The sequence below is a fragment of the Scyliorhinus canicula genome, chromosome 10 (genome assembly GCF_902713615.1).
Source record: "Scyliorhinus canicula chromosome 10, sScyCan1.1, whole genome shotgun sequence".
Classification (NCBI taxonomy): domain Eukaryota; kingdom Metazoa; phylum Chordata; class Chondrichthyes; order Carcharhiniformes; family Scyliorhinidae; genus Scyliorhinus; species Scyliorhinus canicula.
Genome location: NC_052155.1, coordinates 54,758,313 through 54,778,593, shown reverse-complemented (window position 1 = coordinate 54,778,593; position 20,281 = coordinate 54,758,313).

The following is a 20,281-nucleotide window of genomic DNA, read 5'->3' as shown; positions in this document are numbered from 1 at the left end:
AATGGTTGGTGAAGGCAAATATAGGCCCCTTACAGCGAGAAACAGGAGAATTTATAATGGGGAACAAATAAATGGCTGACCAACTAAATACATACTTTTGTTCTGTCTTCACAGCAGAGGACAGAAATAATATACAAGAAATTTTGGGGGACACAGGGTTTAGTGAAAGGGAGGAACTGAAGTTCAAAATTAGTAGAGCAATGATATTGATTGGATTAAAGGCTGATAAATCCCCAGGGCCTAATAATCTGTGAGCATCTGTGAGCTGTGAGGACAATGCAGAGATCCGTCAGTGTGATTCAGACAAGTTGAGTGAGTGGGAAAATGAATGGCAGATGCAGTATAATTTGGTTAAATGTGAGGTTATCCACTTTGGTAGCAAAAACAGAAGGCAGGTTATTACCTGACTGGCCATTGTTGCACGTTTTACTTGAGTGTAATTCGCGTTTATTGGAGTGTATTAACACGCCTCCGTTTAAAGGCCGTGTGCTTAACACTGCTAGGCTCTGTATGTGTAAATTTCAGCTCGGGAGTCGCCAGGTGTCGTATAAACACCTCACAAATATTCCAAGGTCAGGTTCAAAGTAATAAAACTATACACCGATTAGTAAGTTCCAACGATCAATATTTATTACACAAATATAATAAATACGCATGCACATGCTAAAGACTAATACCTATTTCTACTATTAAACGACTAAATACTTATCTAAGTGGGAACCAGCAAGGTCAGGGGACAAGGCCTTTGGTCCTTTCTTAGCTGCACCTTCTGTTCGTTCTTAGAAGAGTACTGTATAAGTTCACGTAGCGAGCGTCGTTTTGGGACTTACTGAACGATGGCTGGTGCTCAACGGCTGGTGATGGAAGACAGGATCTGGAGACTGGAGTCGAAGTCGAAACAGCAAGCCGGAGCAACAAAACAGACAGGACCATGTGTGGGGGTCTATCTTTATAGTGGTCCCCAATGTCCGTGCCTTTTCGGGGCGGGCTTTACCTTCCATGCATTGATTGGATCAATTCCCAATCGATGTCTCACTAATCCCCCAATCTGAGGGTCCCTTCTCGATGTGTGGGGCGGTCTCTAGGGTCTTTTGAGATGGATACTTCTGGTGCCGTTTTGTCTGGGCCTTCACTTAAAGTATCTATTCAAAACCAAATGTTGCTATTGTGTGTGCCCAGATCTGGATTGCCTCATTAATATGCAAAGCGTTTTGCTATTAACACCTTTGGTTGAGATCTTCCACCTGGCCAGAAACTAGTTTTGCTGCGTGCAAAATGCTAATCAGTCTTTGCAGACTGCTTGTCTTGGCTAAACTGCTTTCTCCCTGCAGTCTTAGCAGTTCTCCATTTTGTTAGCCCAGTGTCCATCTTAGGTGGCTACATTCCCTCCTTGTGATCCTCACAATCAAAAATATTGTGAAGGATCACCTATGCACGTTGCTTCGAGTGCTTCTGGGTGCCTTCTTTGTGTTCCCTGACCTCGGCAAGTTCCTGAGCGTCTACTCTGTCCTTGACTATGGGAAGAAAAATTTTTACCTGACATCTCTACTTGGCGCTATGTCAAAGGGGACATGCATTACCAAAAACCGGGAACCTCTACCTATCACAACTATCCTTATCTTACTTTAAACATTTCATTACAGACTAAACCTCATCCATTCATACCACATCACATAACATTTCCTGACTCGGCAGTCGAGTCCAGGACAATATAATACATGGGTATATTTTATTTTATTCACACAGTGCTTTATTCATTGAGGGGCTGGGGGGATTGGTGGAAACCGAAGATAGGAGATTGAACTCCATAGATGGTTGAGGGGCAGGAACGGGAGGCTCTCCTTTTCCATTTCCTCAACCTGAGGGTCTGTACGATTAGGCAGAGGATTGCAATCACTAGCAGTGATTCAATCACATATGACATGGAGTACCATGTCATAAATTTTGTGCACCAGGTCTGAATTTCACTGATCAGAGCTGAGCACGGGGGAGTTGCTGTGAGTGAAACATTTACGGCGGGGGTTGTGGGGGAAACGTGTCTTGCTTCCACACATACAAATATAACATTTAACAGTAATAAGCAGGCTTCCATCATGGTCTTCTTTTTGTTCTCTTTCTCTTCCTCTTGTATGGTCGATCCTTGCTGTGAACCCTCTTTCGTCCTTTGAAAGCTATGGGATCAAGCACAGTATCTGTCAATACAGTTTAATATCCGTACTTGTTAGTGTATCTGTCCTCTAATTCCAATTGACCCATTAAAATGACTGGCCAAGTCACACCCTGTGACTCCCCTCATTTTTTTTTTTTCAAAAGCGAATTTAATGAACACAATACACCTAACAACTCTCCTCCTGCGAGCCGTCTCGCAGGCTTTGCTCATTTACCATCCGAATGTTCTTGGATGTAAATAGCATGTGGGATGGCGGCCTAAGGGCTGCCTAACGAAAAATGAAAACAAATTGGAAACAAAAGGTCGAATGGGTTGCATATGGGCCGCTACGGGTACGATTTGAATGGGATCCCCGGGTAGGGCGTGCTGTGCCATACCCGAGCTTGGCTGACTAAAGTGGGTTCTCAGACAGGGCGGGTCCTCAGTGCCGTTTGTCCACTGCCTGAGTAACCTGGATTAAACGGGCAAGAATGTGTTTACCGTGGATTTGCAGCCTCTATTCGCCGAATAGAGGGGCACCTAAAAACAAGGGAGGAGCCAAGATGCTCCTTTTGAAAATTGAGCTGGGCTTCAGACAATTTAGCTGATAAGGTGAGCTGCTCACCATAGAAAGTTCTCAGAGATATTTGCGGACAAACTAAAGTGCGTGCAAGGTGGTCACAATCTTTTCAGCTGAAAAGAAGGTGTCCAGCCTCCAACTGAACCAATAACAATGAAACAAACAACATAAACTGACAAACAAAACATACGTGCAGGTTCCATCAGAAAGGACATCGCTTCCCTCAAGCGGTTCCTATTTTACATCATCTGGACACCTCACTTTTCCTCTGTCTCTGTGAACAGGGTCACAAAGGGGTTGCCGTATCGGGATTCAGACACCGTGTCGTCCTGCTCTCCCGGATCCCACACCCTTGTGTGGATCAGGCATGAAATCTTTGAATTATGTGACCGGGGGTCACTTTCGTCGTTGCGGACAAGTCGGTACGAATTGTCCCTGTGCCAGAGTGTTGGGTCTAAAAGTGAATGGGTATTGTCGGGGTAGTCGGGGTCGGGTGGTGGGTCTGGGTTTTTAATGTAAGTGACTTCCATGGGGTCACTGGAGTCGGGGTCATTGTCGCTGCAGTGTGGGCTGTAGTGTGGTGTGCTGTGGCTGTCCTCAGAGTCAGTGTATGTATCGCTGTCTCTGCTGCGGCAGCTTGTGGGCGTTTCGGGGCGTGGTCTGTCGTGGTCAGTGGGCGGAGTCGTGGGCGAGTCCGATGAAGAACTGGTCTGTAAGGGGGATGGTGGAAACGTGTCTCTAGTGGGTGGGGTGAGGTGTTCTGCTGCGTCTAGCAGGACATGGTGTGCATGGTTGGCCTGTGTTCCATATGCCTTTAACTGGTTGATATGGAACCATGCGGTCTTACCATTAGGATATTTTATCCTATAAACTGAGGGGCTAATTTTATCCGAAATTGAATATGGGCCGGAATATTTTGGTGCCAAAAAACTGCTGGGGTTATATACAGATAGCATTACCTGTTGCCCAACCTGGAATTCTGTGGGGTGTACGGTCTTGTTAAAGCATGCTGTGCTTTGTCTACGGCGTTTCCCTAGCTGAACTGCGGCTGCAATCTGTGCAGACCTCACAGTCTCAACAAGGTCTTTAACTGTCTTTTCATGTGTGAGGGCCGTCACTTCGGGGCTAGTCATGTCCAGTCCTAAAAGGAATTCTGTACCTTTCATAGGGCGTCCGGTCATGAGTGTGTGTGGTGTGTATCCTGTGGAAGTTGAAACTGTATTTCTGATGAACATGAGTGCAAATGGGAGCACTGAATCCCATGAGGAGTTGTTTTCTTGTACCATTTTTCTAAGTGTGGATTTTAGGGTCCGATTCATGCGCTCTACAATCCCGCTGGACTGTGGGTGATACGCAATATGAAAGTTTTGTTTTATGCCAAATATTGTCAGGACGTTCTTCATGACCCGTCCTGTGAAGTGAGATCCCTGGTCCGAATCAATGCTTCGGGGTAAACCCCATCTCGTGAAGATGTGGTGGGTCAGGATCTTTGCAGCTGTCTTAGCTGTATTCGTTCTAGAGGGGAATGCCTCTACCCATTTGGTAAAGGTATCGATGACCACCAGAACGTATTTGTAGCCATTCCTACAAGGGGGCAATGGTCCTATAAAGTCGATCTGGAGGTTTGTCCAGGGGCCATTAACTGGTCGAGTATGCCGAAGTTGTGCCTTTTTAGAATACCTCTCCGGGTTATTCTGGGCGCAAATAAGGCAATTCTCGATGTAGTGACTTACATCTGTCCTTAGGTTAGGCCACCAACAGAGTTGCCTGAGGTGCCTCGTGGTTGTGTCGATTCCTTGGTGTCCATGCCCGTCATGGAACAAAGCAATCATTTGATTCCTGTCCTGCTGCGGGACCACATAAAGCTGATCCTTTATGATCACACCCTCATGTGTGGTCAGTGCGTGTCTGAACTTGTCGTACTGAGGCACAAAGTTGCCTTTGAAAATCTCCCTGAGATCCTCATCCTGCTTCTGTGCTTCAGCTAAATCCCTGATATCGGTCTGTGAGACTTGAACTGCGCTCACAGGGGCGCTAGCTGGTGCGCTAGCTGGGGGTGTCCACAAGTGTCCTCGTCTGGAACCTGCCTTAGCCAGTGCGTCGGCTTTTACATTCCCAGGGGGGGATGACCTATGGTGGCTTCTCACTTTTATGATGCCGAAGGTTCTGTCCTTCGCTTTTTCTAAAATGTGTCGGAGTAAAGGGGCTGATGGAAGGGGTTTCCCGTCTGCGGAGACAAAACCTCGTGTCCTCCACAGGGGTAGAAAATCTGTCAAACTATTACAGACATATAGACTGTCCGAATATATGTCCGCCGGGCTGGGGAAAGAATCGGGGTGGTCCACTATATAAGCTATGGCCGCGAGCTCTGCTGCCTGCGCGCCTAAGTGACCTGGCAATTTTAACGCTATTTCCTCGAGAGCGCGACCCTGCGCGTCCTCGACATAGATGCCGCATCCCGTGATACGCTCACCTTCTAAAACTGTGGATGAACCGTCTACGTATATCCGTAGTGGTCCACACGTGTCTGTGTGTTGGGGGCTTTGTCTGGGGTTCCCTATCTTCCTGGGGGGTGTCTTCGCTATGAAGGGTCCTGTGTTGTGTAGGGGTGCTACAATTTCACAGTCATGGGGCTGTCCTGGGTATTGGAGGTTGTCGGCTAAAATTGTGTGTGTGCGGGTCCGTTTAACTGTAATGTCCCGTCCTTGTAAGAGTAGTGTCCACCTAGCTGCCCTAATCTGGCTAACTGAACCGTCCTTCAGTCGACCGTCTAGGAGTAACTGTGTGGGGGTGTGCTCGGTCAAAATGGTGATGGGGTTGAGTCCGGTAATGTACGAGAAGTACTGAACTGCCCAGAAAACTGCTAGGAGGTGCCTCTCGCAGGCTGAAAATCCTTGTTCCACTGGGTCTAAAAGTCGGGAGGCATAAGCCACTGGTCTTAGCTGCTCGTGCCGTTCCTGAAGTAACACGGCCAAGAGGGTCAGATCTGTGCTCGCTACCTCTATTGCATAGGGGGAAAGTTGGTCTGGGACTTGTAGCGCGGGTGCTGCGCTAAGGGCTTTCTTTAACTCTTCCACAGCCTCTGTATGCTGCGGAAGCCATTCCCAAGGGGCTCCTTTCTTAAGGAGGTCTGAGAGTGGGGCTGCCTTTGTCGCGAATCCGTCGATGTGGTTCCGACAATAACCAACCAGTCCTAAGAACGACCGGAGGGCTGAAACATTCTGGGGAAGGGGCAATTTGACAATCGAATCAATTCTTTTGAATTCGATCTCGCGTTTGCCGTGTGTGATGACTGTTCCCAAATACATCACTTTGTGTTCCAAAATCTGGGCCTTTCTTGGGTTAACTTTACAGCCAATTGAGGTTAAAAGTTCCAGGAGTTCGGCCAGAAGCGTAATGTGCTTTGCCTTTGTGTCTGTCTGCAGTAGTAGGTCGTCTACATACTGTACCAGACATTCGGGGCGGGAAAATTTTTCTAGACCATTCGCCAGCTGTCGGTGGAAAATGGAGGGGGAATTGTGGAATCCTTGTGGAAGGCATGTCCACGTATACTGTTGAGCTTTGAAGGTGAATGCAAATTTGTACTGGCACGCCTTTACCAATGGGATTGACCAGAAGCCATTGCTAATGTCCAATACCGTGAAATATTTGGAGTTGAGTCCCTGTTTGAGCATGGTCTCGGGACTTGTTGCTACCGTGGGGGCTACTGCTGGGGTTACTTTATTGAGTTCCCGATAATCAATGGTCAGACGCCATGATCCGTCGGGCTTTCTCACTGGCCAAATAGGGGCATTATTGGTCGAGGCTACTGTTCTAAGCACACCTTGCTCCAATAAGCTACCTATACCTTCTCTATTTTTCCCTCTGCTTCTAGGGGAAATCTGTACTGTTTCTGTGGTCTGGGGTCAGGTCCGGTAACGTTAATTTGTCCAGTCATTCTGCCACAGTCGTGCCGGTGACTGGCAAATGCTATCCTATGTTTGTTTAATACTGCCTTAACTTGTCTGTCCGTGTTTAGTGTAGTCAAGTCAAATGAATAGTCTCCTACTGCGCTAATCCTATTAGCGTAGTCTCCTACTGTGAGGGTAGCGGGTGCTCTGTCCGATCTCGCCATTCGCCAGACACACTGGTTCACTGGGTCGAACGACAGGCTATGGGCATTCATGAAATCTATCCCTAGGATGTGTTCTGCTGTCCGGGGAAGATTTACTAATATGACTGGGTGTCTGGTGGAGATGTTCCCTAGCTGGATTGCTACGGGTGCTGTAATGTGTCCCTGCTGCGAGTGTCCTGTGAAACCGCTAAGTGTGATGGTGGAGGTGGTCGGCCACGTGTCTGCCTGTGCCGTGGTGGTGGAATTAATCATGGTGCGGGACCCTCCTGTGTCCCAAAGTAACTCTATGGGCTTCCCTCTAACCTTAGCTGTGACTACCGGTCTCCCGGATTGATCCCAAAGAGTGTCACAGACCCAAGTGGGGGAGCCCGAACACCGTCAGTCCATCCCGTCCACATTGGTCTGTCCTGACTGTATGCCTATACAATGGATTGGTTTGGCTTTATTCCTATTCAGAGTGCCTGTCTGCTGGCCTCTCTGTGATCTTTGGGGTGCATTACATTCCTTAGCCCAATGTCCTAACTGGCCACAGTTGTAGCATTCCTGCGACTTCTGTGGAGGGCTGCTCTTTCCTTCATTCACCCACGCGGGGTTTTGGTGCGCTCTCACTGCCTGTATGTCCGCTGCAGCCTGAGCCTCTTCTGGGGATTTCACTTTGCCTCTGCTCTGAACTGATTGCTCCCAAGCGCGGGACAATCTTTTCAGGACCCACTTCTCATTATGGGCCTCCTCTGAGGGGTCATAGCTGTTGCAAGCGCTCTGTCCTGCTTCTGTTGCATGAGAAATTATGGTGCGCGTCCATTTAACCATATTTTCTCGGTTCAAATGGGCTCTATTTAAACCGCCAAAAACTGCGTTAAAATGGATCCACAGCCTTCCTGCGAATGCTGTGGGGTGCTCGGTTTTCTTCTGTCGGCACTTATTAAGTCCTTCTACGGGGTCACCTCGATTATACCCTATGGCATCTAAAATGGAGGTGTGCATTTCCTCTAGGGTGCCTCCGCCAACATTCTGTGGGTCGGGGAGGGCTGCTACTACCGATTGGTCCAAACTCAGAACTGTGAGTTTAACCTGCTCTCTCTCGTCCAGGCCGTACGTGGTTGCCTGTTGCTTTACCTTTGCGAAAAACTGGTGGGGGTCTGCGGTGGGGAGAAACGGAGTGATCTTTTCACGCGCGTCCCTTAGTTGGGTTACAGTTAAGGGGGTGGTGTAAGTAATATCGGGTGCGCCTTCTGTGGCCGCTTTCCTCTGGGTGGTGACTGGATTCATTGGTGCGGTAACTATCTGATCTGTGGGGGGTTGGGGTGCTTGTCTTTTCTGCTGCGCTGCTGGCGCACATGTTCCCTGAACATAACGCTGCGCTGTCTCACTTAACTCTTTCCAATCTGGGGCATTCTCCTCATCTAACTGCGTTCCAAAGGTGCTTTGAAACCCATTTTGTACTGAAAGCAGCGATTGCAGCTCCGCAATCTGCTTCCTGCATTTCGCATGATCTACAGTACTCTGTCTTTGTTCTGTGGTGGCAGCATGGTGTGCTCTCAAAGCTGCTTTAAGGTCAGAGCATTGCCTCTGCAAAGCCTCTACCTGCTTCTCTGATTCTTCTCTTATCAGGACGGCACGTTGCACGTCCTGATAGGCCTTTTCGTACTGGGTCTGGGAACTGCTGAGATGGGCTAGACAAGACTGATGTGCCCTCTTGGCATCATCCACTTCTCTACCTTTCTCTGCCAACTTCCCTCTAAGATCCATATTTTCCTTCTCGATGTCCCTGACATCCACTTTACTCATTCGATTTCTCTCCTCTAATTCTGCCCGGAGCGTCTGAACGACCTCCTCTGTGCCTCGCAATTGTGCCAAACAGGACACGATTGCCATCGGCTTGCGTGCTTTACTAAGGGTCTTCTTATGAATTTGAGAGAGGTTCTCCCACCAAGTATGTCCTATACTTCCGGGACCTGTTTCCTCATTCAAACAGAATTCTTTCCAAAGGGGCCATCCCTTTCCTTGCAGATACTTGCGGAGTTCCAGCTCCCACACGGGACACTGACCTACTCGGCTACTGCTGGTCGCTGCGACCACAAACCGTTCTGGGTTCATGAGGCGTTCCATTGCCTGCATGGCCATGTTCTCTGACTCACTTTAATTTGGAACAGGGGGTGTTGAGGTTATGTCTCACGAAACGGGTAAGGCTTACGCTATGTTCCGTTCACAAAACTACCGAAAGTTTGTCGCAACAAAAATGCTTTCAGGTTTTCCTTACAACCCTGTTAGTACGCATGCACTAAACACACTTCCGAATTACGTTTATTCCTTTGAACACCTTGAATACTTGTGATTTCTTTCCTTTTTCTTTACCAGATTTCTAATTCGAATTTCAGGGTCCTCGACGGAGTAGGGGTACCACTTATAACTGTGTCCCGGCGGAGTCGCCACTAAATTTTGCCCGTTTTACTTGAGTGTAATTCGCGTTTATTGGAGTGTATTAACACGCCTCCGTTTAAAGGCCGTGTGCTTAACACTGCTAGGCTCTGTATGTGTAAATTTCAGCTCGGGAGTCGCCAGGTGTCGTATAAACACCTCACAAATATTCCAAGGTCAGGTTCAAAGTAATAAAACTATACACCGATTAGTAAGTTCCAACGATCAATATTTATTATACAAATATAATAAATACGCATGCACATGCTAAAGACTAATACCTATTTCTACTATTAAACGACTAAATACTTATCTAAGTGGGAACCAGCAAGGTCAGGGGACAAGGCCTTTGGTCCTTTCTTAGCTGCACCTTCTGTTCGTTCTTAGAAGAGTACTGTATAAGTTCACGTAGCGAGCGTCGTTTTGGGACTTACTGAACGATGGCTGGTGCTCAACGGCTGGTGATGGAAGACAGGATCTGGAGACTGGAGTCGAAGTCGAAACAGCAAGCCGGAGCACAAAAACAGACAGGACCATGTGTGGGGGTCTATCTTTATAGTGGTCCCCAATGTCCGTGCCTTTTCGGGGCGGGCTTTACCTTCCATGCATTGATTGGATCAATTCCCAATCGATGTCTCACTAATCCCCCAATCTGAGGGTCCCTTCTCGATGTGTGGGGCGGTCTCTAGGGTCTTTTGAGATGGATACTTCTGGTGCCGTTTTGTCTGGGCCTTCACTTAAAGTATCTATTCAAAACCAAATGTTGCTATTGTGTGTGCCCAGATCTGGATTGCCTCATTAATATGCAAAGTGTTTTGCTATTAACACCTTTGGTTGAGATCTTCCACCTGGCCAGAAACTAGTTTTGCTGCGTACAAAATGCTAATCAGTCTTTGCAGACTGCTTGTCTTGGCTAAACTGCTTTCTCCCTGCAGTCTTAGCAGTTCTCCATTTTGTTAGCCCAGTGTCCATCTTAGGTGGCTACACCATAAATTAGGAGAAGAGAATTTGTAATGAGACCGCGGTGTCCTGGTACACCAGTCACTGAAGGCAGGTTAAAAAGGCAAACAGTATTATCGAATCACTACAATGCAGGAGGGATCCATTCAGCCCATCGAGTCTACTCCGCCATTCAATCATGGCTGATATTTTTCTCATCCCCATTCTCCACCTTCTCCCCATAACCCCTGAACCCCTTATTAATCAAGAACCTATCTGTCTCTGTCTTAAAGACACTCAGTGATTTGGCCTCCACAGCCTTCTGTGCCAAAGCGATCCACAGATTCACTGCCCTCTGGCTGAAGAAATTCCTCTTCATCTCTATTTTAAAGGATCGTCCCTTTAATCTGAGATGGTGTCCTCTGGTTCTAGTTTTTCCTACAATTAGAAACAACCTCTCCACATCCATTCTATCCAGGCCTTGCAGTATCCTGTAAGTTTCAATTCCTCATCCTTCTAAACTCCAACGAGTACAGACCCAGAGTCCTCAACCATTCTTCATATGACAAGCTGTTCATTCCAGGGATCATTCTTGTGACTCTCCTCTGGACCCTTTCCAAGGCCAGCACATCTTTCTTTAGATACGGGGCACAAAACTGCTCACAATACTCCAAATGGGGTCTGACCAGTCTCAAACAACCTCAAAAGTACACCCCTGGTCTTGTATTCTAGCCCTCTTGACATGAATGCTAACATTGGATTTGCCTTCCTAACTGCCGATTGAACCTGCAAATTAGCCTTAAGAGAATCTTGAACAAGAACTCCCAAGCCCCTTTGTGCTTCTGATTTCCTAAACATTTACCCATTCAGAAAATAGTCTATGCCTAAATTCCTCCTTTCAAAGTGAATAACCTCACACACTTCCACATTGTATTCCATCTGCCACTTAATTTCCTACTCTCCTAGCCTGCCCAAAGCCTTCTACAGCCCCCTTTCTTCCTCAATACGACCTGTCCCTTTGCAGATCTTTGTATAATCTGCAAACTTAGCAGCGCACCTTCAGTTCCTTCTTCCAGATCATTAATGTATATTGTGAAACGATGTGGTCCCAGCACAGACCCCTGCGGCACTTCATTAGTCACCGGCTGCCATCCTGAAAAAGACCCCTTTATCCCCGCTCTCGACCTTCTGCCAGTCAGCCAATCCTCTACCATGCCAGGATCTTACACTTAACATAATGGGCTCTTAACTTATTTAAGAGTCTCCTATGCAGCACCTTGTCAAAGGCCTTCTGGAAATCTAAACAAATCATGTCCACTGGTCCTCCTTTGTCGAACTTCCTTGTTACCTCCTCAAAGAACTCTAACAGATTTGTCAGACATGACCTCCCTTTGACAAAGCCGTGCTGACTCGGTCCTATTTTACCATTGATGCACTAGCAATTGCACGAAAGACTCGGATTGGTATAACAGAGGCTTTATTACAGTCAGTTGCGTGGCCTCCTACTGCAGCTGGCGAAATGGCTGATCAGGAGGAGTCATGCATATTTATACGGCTCCTTGTGGGCGGAGCTAGCCGGCAGGGGCTACCGGCGAACCTGTAGTATAGGTACTACCGTACATCCCCTAATACAGGTGCACACAGTTAACACAGTGGATCACCACAATCACCCCCTGTTAAAAAAATGAGTCCGGCGGGGTGGCATGGAAATCTATACAGAATTGTGAATAATTTACAGACCGGAGGGGGAAAAGTATATGTCCATCTTGTAGTCTGGTGCCCGTCAGAGGTTAAGCCATTCCGGTGGTTTGACGGTTCGCTGGGAGCGACGTAGCGGTGGTGGCGATGTCGGTACTGGCGGTGCCGGCGTCGACGAAGTTGGTGCTGGCGGTGTTGGTGCTGGCCGGTAGTTGGATGACTCCGGGACTGTGCCGAAATATTCCTCGTCCTCTAGCGTGGGCAGGGGAAGGAGGGATGGACCTGGTGGGGCTGATGCTGGGAGCGCCGGGGGAGGGGAGGGGAGGGTGGCGCGTGGGTGGGGAAGTGTGTGGGAGTGGAACCCGAGGGAGCCAGGTCCCTGAGGGAGACCGTATCCTGGCGGCCGTCGGGGAACTCCACATAGGCATACTGGGGGTTGGCGTGAAGCAGGCGTACCCTGTCCACCAAGGGGTCCGCCTTGTGGAGTCGGACATGCCTACGTAGTAGAACCGGTCCTGGAGCTGCAAGCCAAGTCGGGAGCTACACCCCGGATGTGGACTTCCTAGGGAAGGTAAAAAGACGTTCATGGGGTGTGTTATTTGTGGCGGTGCACAGTAGAGACCGGATGGAGTGCAGTGCTTCCGGGAGGACCTGCTGCCAGCGAGCGGCTGGGAGGTTTCTGGACTGTAGGGCCAGCTGGACGGCCCTCCAGACCGTCCCGTTCTCCCTCTCTACCTGCCCATTTCCCCGGGGTTTGTAGCTGGTCGTCCTGCTGGAGGCGATACCCCTGCTGAGCAGGAACTGACGCAGCTCATCGCTCATGAATGAGGATCCCCTGTCGCTGTGGATGTAGTCGGGGACACCGAACAGAGCAAAGATGGGGTTGAGGGCCTTCATGACGGTGGCAGACGTCATATCCGGGCATGGGATGGCAAAGGGGAACCTGGAGAATTCATCGATTACACTGAGGATATATGTGTTGCGGTCAGTGGAGGGGAGGAGCCCTTTGAAATCCACGCTGAGGCGTTCAAAGGGGCAGGACGCTTTCACCAGGCGCGCGCGGTCTGGCCGGTAGAAGTGCGGCTTGCACTCCGCACAGACCTGGCAGTCTCTGGTGACTGTCCGTACTTCCTCGAAGGAGTAGGGCAGATTGCGGCCTTTGATGAGGTGGTACAATCGAGTGACCCCCCGGGTGACAAACTCTGTCATGCAGGGCCCGGAGTCGGTCTACTTGTGCGTTGGCACATGTACCTCGGGAAAGGGCGTCTGGGGGCTCGTTGAGCTTGCCGGGGCGATACAAAATCTCGTAATTGTAGGTGGAGAACTCGATTCTCCACTGCAAGATTTTATCATTTTTGATCTTGCCCCGCTGCGTGTTGTTGAACATGAAGGCTACCGAGCGTTGGTCAGTGAGGAGAGTGAATCTCCTGCTGGCCAGGTAATGCTTCCAATACCGCACAGCTTCAACGATAGACTGGGCCTCCTTTTCAACAGACGAATGTCGAATTTCAGAGGCATGGAGGGTGCGGGAAAAGAATGCCACGCAAAAGAATGGATTTGTCCTGTTTCTTGTGTACAGGGCACACCTGGGCAGTTTTCCACATTGCTGGATAGGTGCCAGTGTTGTCGCTGTACTGGAACAGCTTGGCTAGGGGTGCAGTAGGTTCTGGAGCACAAGACTTCAGTACTATTGCCGGAATATTATCAGGACATATAGCCTTTGCAGTATCCAGTGCCTTCAACTGTTTCTTGATATCACCTGGATTGAATCATATTTACTGAAGACTGATATCAGTGATGCTGAGCACCTCTGGAGGAGACCGAGATAGATCAACCACTCGGCACTTCTGGCTGAAAATTGTTGCGAATGCCTCAGCTTAGTTTTTTGCACATATGTGCGGGACTTCTCCATCATTGAGGAAGGGGATGTTTGTGGAGCCTCCTCCTCCAGTGAATTGTTTAATTGCCCACCACCATTCATGGTTGGATGTGGCAGGACTACAGAGCTTAGATCTGAAGAGTTGGTTGTGGAATCGCTTAGCTCTGTTGGATGATGATCCTGTTCCCATTTTCTATCTTTCTACATTTCCCTAAGGCAGGGGTTCCCAAACTGGATTCCATGGGAGCACCCAGGGGTTCCGCTGCAGACATGACTTAACACTCACATTTGGGTTTTCTGCTGTATCCAGCTCAGCCAATCAGAGGCTGGCTTCTCCTGAAACCAGCCTTCATCTGGATGAGCTGGAAAGAGCACAAATTTCAGGATCAGGGTGGAGCGATGGTGAGAGAACTACAAGAGGGAACCGAAGGGAAGGAGTCAGACCTCAGAGAAATAGTCGGAGAGACGCAAGTCTGGGTGAGAGAGGGTGAGTGAGAGATAGATGAGAGAGGGTGAGTGAGAGATAGATGAGAGAGGGTGAGTGAGAGATAGATGAGAGAGGGTGAGAGGGTGATGAGAGTGATGAGAGATGAGAGTGTCTGTGTGAATGAGAGATGAGAGTGAGTGTGTGCGGGAACAATGAGTGTGTGTGTTTCTGTGTGTGAGAGAGGGTGAGTGTGTGTATGGGTCTGAGAGGTGAGAGTGTGTGTGTGAGTGCGAGTGTCTGGTGTGGGAGGTGAGAATGTGAGTGTGTGTGTGAGAGAGAGAGAGGGTGAGTGTGTGTATGGGTCTGAGAGGTGAGAGTGTGTGTGTGAGTGCGAGTGTCTGGTGTGGGAGGTGAGAATGTGAGTGTGTGTGTGAGAGAGAGAGAGGGTGAGTATGTGTATGGGTCTGAGAGGTGAGAGTGTGTAATTGAGTGCGAGTGTCTGGTGTGGGAGGTGAGAATGTGAGTGTGTGTGTGAGAGAGAGAGAGGGTGAGTGTGTGTATGGGTCTGAAAGGTGAGAGTGTGTGTGTGTGTGAGAGAGAGAGAGGGTGAGTATGTGTATGGGTCTGAGAGGTGAGAGTGTGTGTGAGTGCGAGTGTCTGGTGTGGGAGGTGAGAATGTGAGTGTGTGTGTGAGAGAGAGAGAGGGTGAGTGTGTGTATGGGTCTGAGAGGTGAGAGTGTGTGTGTGTGTGTGAGAGAGAGAGGGTGAGTATGTGTATGGGTCTGAGAGGTGAGAGTGTGTGTGTGAGTGTGAGTGTCTGGTGTGGGAGGTGAGAATGTGAGTGTGTGTGTGAGAGAGAGAGAGGGTGAGTGTATGTATGGATCTGAGAGGTGAGAGTGTGTGTGAGTGCGAGTGTCTGGTGTGGGAGGTGAGAATGTGAGTGTGTGTGTGAGAGAGAGAGAGGGTGAGTATGTGTATGGGTCTGAGAGGTGAGAGTATGTGTGTGAGAGCGATTAGACTGAGTGCGGGTGTCTGGTGTGAGAGGTAAGAATGTGTGTTTGTCTGAGAACGAGGTGAGTGTGGGCCCAGTGTGATAAACCGGTAGTCCAGCAGCATCTTCCCATTTGAAACGAAGAAGCAGCTGTACTCCTCCTATTAAAAATTATAAAAAGGGAAGTACATTCTTAATTAGAGAACTTGTTAATTATGGTAAACTATATCAGAAATAGAAAAGAAATGAGGGTTTGTATGTAACCCTAACCTTAACCTATTTCTTTCCAAAGGAGCTTCAGTGTCAAGGAGAATGGAGCAGGATCAATGTCTCACCTCAGCTTCTCAGGTTCCAAATACAGATGAGTTCTACTGAAATGACAACCTCTAGCTGAATACTGATAAACACACCAAATTTCAGATGAGGTAGGGAGTGAGCGAGTTGAGCGACATTCGCCTTTTCAGTTTATTCCCAGACTGAATCCAAAACGCAAGCTTAAAATAGAAACTCCTCTCAGTCAAGTGGTTTCCAATAAAATCACAAGGCTTGCAAACAGTAGTTCTTTCTTCCCCAGCAATTAAAACTCAACTAAACAAGTAACTCATTTCTCCTCAGGTGCCTAGTTGTTCATTTAGCCAAAGTCATGTGACTTCTTGGAAAAGACAGCTTGCTCACTGTCCAAAGTGAATTAATAACCTTTAAAAAAAACCCAGGTCAGTTCCTAAGGACGTGTCCAAATAATTTAATGTCCTTTATTATGGGCTAGGGTTTAGAGAACACCAAAGTATATCATGGAGTTCACTTGACCTGTAACTTTCAATAGATTTTGGTTATGAGGAGCACAAGGGCCTACTTTAAGTATCTGTAAACAAAACAATGTTTATTCTATGAATCCAGTTAACAGTTTATAAACACACAGTAAACATCTTATCAATTATCAACACAAATACCCCCCACCCCAAGATATAGTACTCTATAGGTAACCCTTTCCTCACAACACCCTTAAACCAAACACCCCTTTTTCCTACAAAAACAGTAGGTTTGCATTCCTTACAGAAACAGGTATTACTTTGAAATTATCAAGTGATCTAGAGACATTCTTTAGCATGCAGAGAGAGAGAGAGAGACCAAAATACAACTTCTTGGTTTGAATGCAGCTCCTCAACTGAAAACCAAAGGTAAAACATAGAGCCACAAAGCTTCCAGCTCAAAACAAAAGTAAAAAGCAGAAACAGAGCCCAGCTCCGCCCACACAATGACATCACTGCAGCCACTTGAGAAGACAAACATTTCTTAAAGTGACATTCCCGTGACACCTTCTAATTTTGAAAAGCACGCATATAATCCTTGGAAATATGGATCCCTAACAATAACAGCACCAGTGTTTGCATTTATGTAACAACATTAACTAAGGGCAGCACAGTGGTTAGCACTGCTGCCTCACGGTGCTGAGGACCCAGGTTCGATCCCAGCCCTGGATCACAGTCGTGTAGAGTTTGCGCATTCTCCTCGTGTCTCTGTGGGTCTTATCCCCACAACCTAAAAACGTGCAGGGTAGTTGGATTGGCCACGCTAAATTGCCCCTAAATTGGAAAAAAAATGTTTAAAACATTTTTTAAAAGGAAAAACATTAACTTAGTAAAATGCCCAAGGTGCCTCACAGGTTTAGAGATGAGTGCCAGAGTTAGAGCCTGCACAGGTGAAGGCATAGCTGTCAATATTGAATCAATGGAGAAGTTTAACTTTTCTCTACTACAACAGGTGATGCTCAGGCTTCTGATGTTCTCCACCACTAACAGGCCCATGGAGAAATAGCTTCAATTAATCTTATTTAGGTGATGGAAGACTTCCCTTACATGGAAAGACTGAAAAAGCTGAGATTGTTTGCATTAGAGCACAGAGGATTAAGTAAAGATTTGATAGATGTGTTCAAAGTTATGACAAGCTTTAATAGAACAAATAACGAGAAGCTAGTGACACTGGTTGCAGGATCAGCAACCAGAAGCACACAAATTTAAGGTGGCAGAGGTGAAAAGATGAGATTCTTTTAGCAGCGGGTCATTATGCTCTGCTTCAATGGCGGTTGTAGACTGGGTGGTTATGTGGATTCAGGGATGACGCAGGGTCACATGTCGAGAGTGTGTGAGCTCTTCTCTGGGCACAGGCAGACACACAATATGTCAGAGCCACTCGGTATTATCAATAAACCTCTATTGTTGTTAGCCCCCGGTCAGCAGTTATTGCATCCAAGCAGGTCTACAGTGGTAAAAGCAGATTCGATAATATCTTTCAAAAAGGAATTGGAAGGGGCGAGAATTGAAAGGCTATGGAGAAACAGCAGAGGAGTGGGACTAATTGGATCTTCCTTTCAAACAGGTACCACAGGCAGAATGAGGCAACATGATTCCAAGATCCTCAGGGCAGAGTTTACTGCAGGCAACGGGTTCCTGCCCACTGGCTGCAGAAGCAGTCAGGCACTTAATGGTTGGCTTTCCTGAAGGTGAATAATCAGAGAGGCAGAAGGCCCACCTGCTGAGACCTGCCCCTCAATCAGAGGCCAGCAGCTCTTCATTGCTCAACAGCGCCACCGTTAACTTCAAAGGTGGGAAAATGGTGACCTTTGCACCTGCCTCTCTCCCAAACAAATCAACCCCCAACCCCGTCTAACCACCAATCTTTGTTCTCACTGGAACGAAGGAGGTTGAGGGGCGACCTGATAGAGGTCTACAAAATTATGAGGGGCATAGACAGGGTGGCTAGTCAGTGACCTTTTTCCCAGGGTAGAGGGGTCAATTACTAGGGGACATAGGTTTAAGGGGCCAGGTTTAGAGGAGATGTCAAGGCAGGTTTTTTACACAGAGGGTAGTGGGTGACTGGAACCCGCTGCCGGAGGAGGTGGTGGAAGCAGGGACGATAGTGATGTTTAAAGGGCATCTTGACAAATACATGAATAGGATGGGAATAGAGGGATATGGACCCAGGAAGTGTAGAAGATTTTAGAAAGGCAGCGTGGTCAGTGCAGGCTTGGAGGGCCGAAGGGCATGTTCCTGTGCTGTACTTTTCTTTGTTCTTTGTTCTTAGTTCAATCATGGTACCGAGTGGACATGTTCCAGTGGTTTTGTGAAATGTAAGACAGATGGACAAAACTATAGTGCTGGTTATCTATTCCCTACTAAGGCAAAGAAAACTCTCTCCTTACTTAGCAACTCAATGAGCTTCATTACTAGATGCACAAAGGGTTAATGTAAGCACACGTAGACTAGCTAGACACTAGAGGGAGCACCAGAGACATGACACACAGACACTCAACCAATAGGTCAGTAAGATAGGACACGACCAATGGGGATTCACGATACATACAGAGGTGACACTACCACAGGAGGGCATTACACCAACCCATATATAAAGGACACAACACACATGATCTGCCTCTTTCCAGTGGAGACACTCAGTGAGTACAGATACAGGGTTGATTCAATATCACAGCCACCACGTGGATTGTAGCAGATTGGCTTGTCAGTCTGAGTAGCTATAGAAGGATTAACAGTAGTGGCGAACCCGAGTAGGAGAATTGTAAATAGTTCAGTAAACGTGTTGAAGTTATCTCCACGTCTGAACCTTCCTTTGTCAGAGTGAACATCAAGGAAGCCGCTTATGCTACACCAAGAGCATAACAAGACATGGTACACAGGAGTGAACTGTTTAAATCCATATAGTTACAACTCAGCAAACAGTGACAACCAGCAACAGCAGCCAGGCAAGACGATGTTCGGGATTCCGGTTCCGCAGCAGCTCAGGTAGAATAGATAGAACAGTACAGCACAGAAAAGGCCCTTCGGCCCTCGATGTTGTGCCGAGCAATGATCACCCTACTTAAACCCACGTAACCCGTTTACCCGTAACCCAACAATCCCCCCATTAACCTTACACTACGGGCAATTTAGCATGGCCAATCCACTTAACCCGCACATCTTTGGACTGTGGGAGGAAACCGGAGCACCCGGAGGAAACCCACGCACACACGGGGAGGACGTGCAGACTCCACACAGACAGTGACCCAGCCGGGAATCGAACCTGGGACCCTGGAGCTGTGAAGCATTGATGCTAACCACCATGCTACCGTGAGGCCCCCAATGTAGTACCAAGGCAATCTCAGTGAAAACTGGCGTTGGTTCAGGCAGAGATTAGAGATCTACCTGGTAGCGTCCGACTTAGATGGCGTGGCAGATGCAGAGAAAATAAAGCTTCTACTCACCATCGTGGGTCCAGAAGCAGCTGAAATCTTCCAGACCTTCAAATACTCAAAGGTGCAAAACAAGAGCGATTTCCAGGCAGTCCTGGACAAATTCCAAGAATTCTGCGAGGCGAATACAAAAACAAACGATAAAAGAAGCACCAAAACTCACCACGAGGTAGACTTGCAGCAGAAATCTGCAGTTTTGAATTGCAGCCATCTTGGTAAAGGTGCTACACATGGCCACTGGAGAAAAAGGCCCCAAGTAAAGGAACAGCGATCTGAGCATGCCCAATCGCTTCCTGCGACCTACGTCACACGCGCCATGACGTCAGAGGCCCCAGACCATGCCCACTTAAAGGGGAAATGTCCCAAAACACGGAAAAAAAATTTAAAGCCGTAAAACAAGATTTTTTCACCTGGAATGATAGCACAATGCCTGACATTCGACCAGTAGCTGAAAGTAACCTCCGCAGAACCCTGCAACAAGCAGTGAGCACCGCCCAAAGAGATGATGCAGTCCTTGAAGACTATGACTCAGACCTTGAATTCTCCTTTGGACATCGCTAGCCCAATGCCAGCTCCAACACAAAACGTGATGATATGGTCTTGGAAGACAACGACTCAGACAAAGCTTTCACCTTGGGAAGCTACCCCAGTACCAAATCCAAACCACAACTAGGCGTGTTCTTCGGATTTGAGGATCTTCAACCCAGCATATACGACATCCCGACTCGTGAGTGCAGGATTATGCTGCAGCCTGAAACCAAGAGACAGAGCCCACAGAGAGCGGCCTGCTGCCACACAGAGAGTGGTCCACGCAACGCTAAGGGTTCCCGACTCCACACAGAG